The sequence below is a fragment of the Rattus rattus genome, chromosome 3 (genome assembly GCF_011064425.1).
Source record: "Rattus rattus isolate New Zealand chromosome 3, Rrattus_CSIRO_v1, whole genome shotgun sequence".
In the NCBI taxonomy this organism is placed as follows: Eukaryota; Metazoa; Chordata; class Mammalia; order Rodentia; family Muridae; genus Rattus; species Rattus rattus.
In genome coordinates, this window is record NC_046156.1 from 97,536,447 (window position 1) to 97,542,687 (window position 6,241).

Below are 6,241 nucleotides of genomic sequence, written 5' to 3' on the forward strand. Positions count from 1 at the left end.
ACTGCCTAACTCCCTCTCTCAAATTCATGACTTTTTCCATGATTATTGTTGCTATACACACATGAAGACAACCTAGTGAGTCTACTTACTGTTGCTTATGTAGATGGGTTCAGGGATGACTTGTGAGTGGATAACCCATTGTGAGGCTCATCCCTGGAAAAGACTGATTCATCCTCTTTCAACAATGCTTAATTGCTTTTAGCTCTTCCTCTGAGGGATGGGGATGGGGGTGGGGGGAGACAGGACACTTGTTAAATCTCCCCTACTGTGATATTCATAAAGATTTGGGGTGTTTGAAAGCATTTTTCACAATGTTGGATATTAATCTTTCTACTGATTACCGATACTTTATGTGTGGGAAGCTCCTGGGAAAGCATGAAAGGAAATGAGACAGTTTAAGCCTTGGAAAAATTGCTCCTATCTTTCATTCTGTGAGCCTACTCTGTGGTCATTTAGAGACATGACCATCTGGTCCTCATGTCCTCAGCCATATTTGCAAAGATTAAGTATCTAACGCACTGAAGCTACAATTCTGCAAGGCATAATTAGCTTTTGAAGTAGGACTTAACAGTTACTTATTCATTAGCTCTTTTCATCATTTTTGTTAGAATATCATATGCAAATATTGTATTTAAATCATTTCCACCCCTCCTCCATCTCCAATTCCACCTATGTTCTTCTCATTCCCTTCCAAATTATAGGGCTCTCCTGTAAATTTATATTACTGCTGCAAAATAAATTCTGCCTGTCGAGTTCATCTACTATTTCTCCTATGTCTATTCATTTAGGGGTGACCATGTAAAACTGGACAACCTATCAGGGGGGTCATCTCTGGGAAGATTGATTCCACCCTGTCTCAGAAGTCCTCAATGGTATATTTGTTATTGTGTCATTTAAGAATTTTATGTCAAATATTATACCTCAATTCAGACTTTACAAATGTGTTAAGCTTAATGTTTCCAAGATATCAATAGATACAATTTTACAAAACAACCTGCAAGCTCAGACAATTCCATGCTTAACAACCACATTTAAACAAGATTAGGAATTAAGTGCTTCTGCTTGCTCCTAACAAAAGAACATTGCAGGAAATTAATATATGTATAATCCTGCAACATACTCTTCAAATGGATATTAGTGTTCTCTCTCATTAAGCTTCTCTTCACAGGCAGCCCTCTCATGGGACTAATCATAGAACATAGTATTTCGAGCATTACTATACTGAGAGCAATGAAATTGTATTTGCTCTTTCTTTACTTGGCTATCTTCATCATGTTAATGAAACTGCCAGGTGTAGTTTGGCCATAATGCTATCCCTTTTTGTTAACAAAGTTTTCCTGGAGAAAAAATACCTTAAACATTGGTTGGCCCAGAGTCCTAAAACCCTTTATTCTTAGTGCTATTGAAACTTGCCTTAGCTCCTCAGTGTTACAAATGATCAAAAAGAAAGACTAAACCACCAAAGTGGTCATTTCTGAAAGTAGGATTATTTTTTGCATCCATTAAATCTTTAAGCTATTTTATCTTTACTAGAGTAAGATATACATGTCAGATACATTGTCACTGACAAGCCAATATGCATAGAAGAGGGATTTATGAGAAAATAATGGACTGAGGATAAAGAAGAATTGACAATACGATTTTTATTATAGGTGGTTTTATGTGTCATGAGAATTTACTAAACCCTCATAGGTAAGAACTAGGAATTCAGCTAGATGTGATAATGAAGGTAAACCCTGCTGGTTCCTTTCATAAAGCTTGTTTTCTTGGGTTGAAGACACAAAATGAACAGATTGAGTGTTTCTATTGAGATGGGTGTTTCTATTGACATGGGTGAGATGTGAGTGAATTGGAGTGTTTTGAAGGTGTGCTGAAGATAGATTTAACCAGACTTTTCTCATAACATGATTTTCAGGATTATATCCGATGCCTACATTGTAAACCAAGAGTTAGCCCAGACCCAAAATATGGATGACATTTGTCGAAGTCCACACGGTGGGACATAAGTTTGGACAATCATTTCTGAAGGCCCTCAGAATGTATCACATCTTCTTGTTTTTCTCCTCACATATCTTAGAAAACCACTCATTATCCATTTACTTGCTTACTGCAGACATATTATGTCCTAATTCCATAGGCAACACAAAAGACCTATACTAGCACTGCAAAACCTTGGTCCCATCTTAAACTGTAAGTGAATGAGGGAAACAAAGCAAAGAGAAATCATTATTATTCCAGACCATGAAGTAGTATTGGAATGTGTGATAGAACTAAATCAGTCTGCTAAGTCACTTAAGGTCAACAAGCCACACATGAACAGCTTCAGAGCCCTGTCCAGGGTACTGAAGTAAGGTGTTGTTAGGATACTTGAAAATGTTCTTACTTGGTATAAGCTGAAACTAAGCTGACATTTAAACACCGAAGGTGGTTTCTATGTCGCAAAAAAAATAGTGGTCCTTGATACATCTTTAGAAGACTCTTTGTCACTGGTCAAGCAAACATTTTCCATTGTACCACTATGTACATGCAATATCCCTCTGTCCACATCTAGGAGCCAATGTGATCATACCCATTTTATAGATTAGAGCTGTGAAGAGGTCTCCAAGATCATATCTAATCTAGGACTATAATTCTAACCTGCTAACTCTAGAGCCTGCATTCCCGAGCCTCCTGGAACTGCTAGGATACTGCAAGAGTTCTTTTAAATCTAGATGTCTTTGAAAGATACAAATTTAATTACACTCATAACTCAAGAAGCCAGAAGTCCAAAACCCAGGTATTATAAGGCTGTGCCTCTCCTCTATCTACAGGATTCTCCAGATCCTCTGGATACTGTTGAGGAATTGCTTCCAGATCATGTAGAGAAATTGCTTCTTTTTACCTGTTCTGGCTGTTGGTGGCATCCCTTGTTTAGTAACAATATCATTCATTTCATTCTTCAGCTCCTGGTTCACATTGTTTGTCCTCAACCATAACACACACACACACACACACACACACACACCACCACCACCACCACCACCACCACCACCACCATCTAATTTTTACTGAAAATAAAGTCTAGGAGATGCTTGAGAGTCGTAATTATATTTTCTAAACTTTTTTTTAAATAAGCTCACATGCAGATATTGCTGAGAATGGGATGCACTCATATCTTTTAGAAAGGTATAATTTCTCTCATTACAATGCCCCAGTTAACTTCTTTCTTGATATGGCTGAAGTAGCTAAAACAAATCTTATCTAAAATTAAGAAAACCAAATAAAACAAAAATGGTCTATGTTAGAAAAAACCCAGGTATATAGTTTGGGTAAGTGTGTTTGAGTGAGAAAGAAAGTATGGCTGTTTCAGATAAAAAGGGTCTTTTTTGTTGGTTGTCTTTTTGAGACAAGATCTGCCATGTAGCCTATGCTGGTCTGGAATTCTCTATCTTTTGACCTCTGTTCTCTGAGTACTATAAGAATGCATGGCAATTCTCCACACTATTTATTTATAATCTCATAGCCAGATTTTGACCAAATCAATCTTACGGAACTCTGAATAAAGACAGGGCAGTTTAGGAACCTAGGACTCAGAGGATGTTACAAAATTGGGGGAAAATGCTTGCTTGCCTCAAAGATTAGTCTCTGTTGCATCTAATATTCTTTCAATTATCATTCATGATTGACTGTTGCCTGAATAAAAATTTAGACTTTAGTAGAGTTGTTTTGTATCCTTGTACTTCTCATGAGTTCTTGAGACATCCACCTCTCTCCTCCACAAACACGCAGAACCACTACCTCCTTCTCCCAATATATATTCTGCTCAGTAACATCTTTAAACTTGTTACATTATATAAGCTGTAAATTGAAACTAAGACAATATTCACAACATTGACACACTGGTGTGAGCTTAGAGTTAGTGGGAGAGCAACCAAACCTAAAGTAGTCATAGAGATTTCTCAGTTTGATGGGGTGTTGTGTGTGATGGTGAAAAGGAGAGGACAGAGCAACCCCTTCTATCACACATCACTCTGTCAAGTATTGATGCTTTGGAAGGATCAAAGTAGAAATCTTTGTCATACCTGGCACACAAAATCACTTCAATATTTTGGTACATTTCTTCCTCATCAAGCTGAAGCTGCAATGGCTTATGTGTGTATTGCAGTGTATTCCCTCCTGCCATCTCAATGTTGCTCTTACTAGCAATCATGTTTTCTCATTATAAACTGTTATTTTTCAGACAGAAAGAGACGAATGCAAAAACACATAGAAGTCTCTTAAGCCCAGAAGTTCATCTAAACAACATAAGGTAGAGGAAATACCAATATGCAAAGTGACATTGTCCTGAAACAAATTAGGAAATGTCCTCTGTAGCTACTCAAGGTCTTTAGCCAGGCATGTGAACAATGAAAGGTTTATCCTTTACTGCATTACTAAACATCACTCACACCAAGAGCTCTGCACCACAAGTAATTAATACTGTGCCCTTGAATCAAACCATGATATTTAAAAGCTACAAGATCTCACTATTGAGATGACAAGAAGTGAGGGCATCTATACTGCTACACTCAGCCTCTCTCTAGTTAAGATTTTGCTTTAATGGACAAGACTAATTTAAGTGACTATTCAGGGTCCATACATTAGTACCTTCATCATCAGTCCTTGGTAATATTAGGAAGTGGCAGACCTTTTAAAAGGTGGGACAAGGTGGGCTGGGGACACAACTCAGCAGTTAGAAGATCATATTGCTCTTTCATGGGATTGAAATTATTTCTACAACGTACACCAAGCATCTCATAAATACCTGTAACTCCACCTCTAGAAGGATATGAGGCCACTGACCTCTTACAGCACCTTCATTCATATGCACATTTACACATCCTGATGCATACATACATACATACATACATACATACATACATACATACATACAAATATACATAGAATTTTTAGATTAAAAGGCAAGACATACTAGAAGAAAGTTAAGGCAGGGAATGCAAGAAAGTTGGGCCACTGGAGGACACACTCATAAAGGGGCTATTGGGACTCTAAAACCTTCTCATCTGTGTCTTTGGTTCCTGAGAGGTATGTGGTGAGTGACTCACCACCTTGTTCCTTCTCCATCATGGTGTTAGCTGTGTCACAAGTCCCAAAGCAAGAAAGGTAATAACTATGAAATGAGATCCAACATAACCTTTTCTTCCTTTAAACTAGTTAGCCCTTGGTATTTTTGCCACAAGTGACTAACATACCATGTAAATACATTTGCTTAGATACTTTGGTGTTTCAATTTTAAATGTTTGTATATTTATATCGTTTGGTGAATTCTTACTATTTGGTAAGACTACAGTGGATACTTGAAGAATTGTTTCATATAGATGAATAAAGCAGCTTTCTTTGGTTTTTTTTTTTTTTTTTTGGTTCTTTTTTTTTTTCGGAGCTGGGGACCGAACCCAGGGCCTTGCGCTTCCTAGGCAAGCGCTCTACCACTGAGCTAAATCCCCAACCTCATAAAGCAGCTTTCTATGCTGGATCTTAGTCTCTAATTTGTGCAAGCACTTGAAGACCAGTAAAATTTTCCTGAGTTTCAATTAAAAAGCAATAAATTCCAATGAATCTGCCTTTATGGCTATAGCTCCAATCTCTCTCCACGGTATAGTATTGTTTATATATTACACTCTTTAAAACTTAAACTCATGATTTTCACAATCAAACATATAGTTCTTCTGTCATTATTACTACACTTGATCTTAGCCAAAAGGCCGAGAAGCGATTCTGTCATTATTACTAAAAGAAAACCTATCACACTAGTTGTATACAATTTAATACATCATTAATTTCTCAGATTTCTTTATTCTCATAATTCTTTTTATTTACCTTTTAAATTTCTTTAATATATTTGAGTGTTTGCCTACATGTATATCTATGAACTATGTATGTGCCTAATGTTTGTGGAGGCCAGAAGAGGGCATTGGATTTCCTGTAACTGGAGTTACAGAGGGTTGTCATCTGTATTACTAGTGTTGAGAACTGAACCCAGGTTCTCTTGGAAAGAAACCAGTGCTGTTAACCACTGGGACATCTCTTTAGCCTACATTCTCACAATATTGTAACTGAATATTAGTCCTTAGCCTCTTACTTTTCCTCATAAGATAATTCCAAGAAGAAAGTATTATAAAAGGTGTGGATGTCTTCAGGCTTTCGATAGTTATTCAGCAAGTGCAGCACCATACTTTATACATTATTAAGAATCTACAAAGTC

At 37.0% G+C, this 6,241-nt stretch overlaps 1 pseudogene; it reads right to left on the minus strand.

Annotated features, from left to right (window-relative positions):
* Window positions 1–5,646: 5,646 nt before the first annotated feature.
* On the minus strand, window positions 5,647–5,753 carry LOC116897650 (annotated as a pseudogene).
* Between the last annotated feature and the right edge of the window lie 488 nt (window positions 5,754–6,241).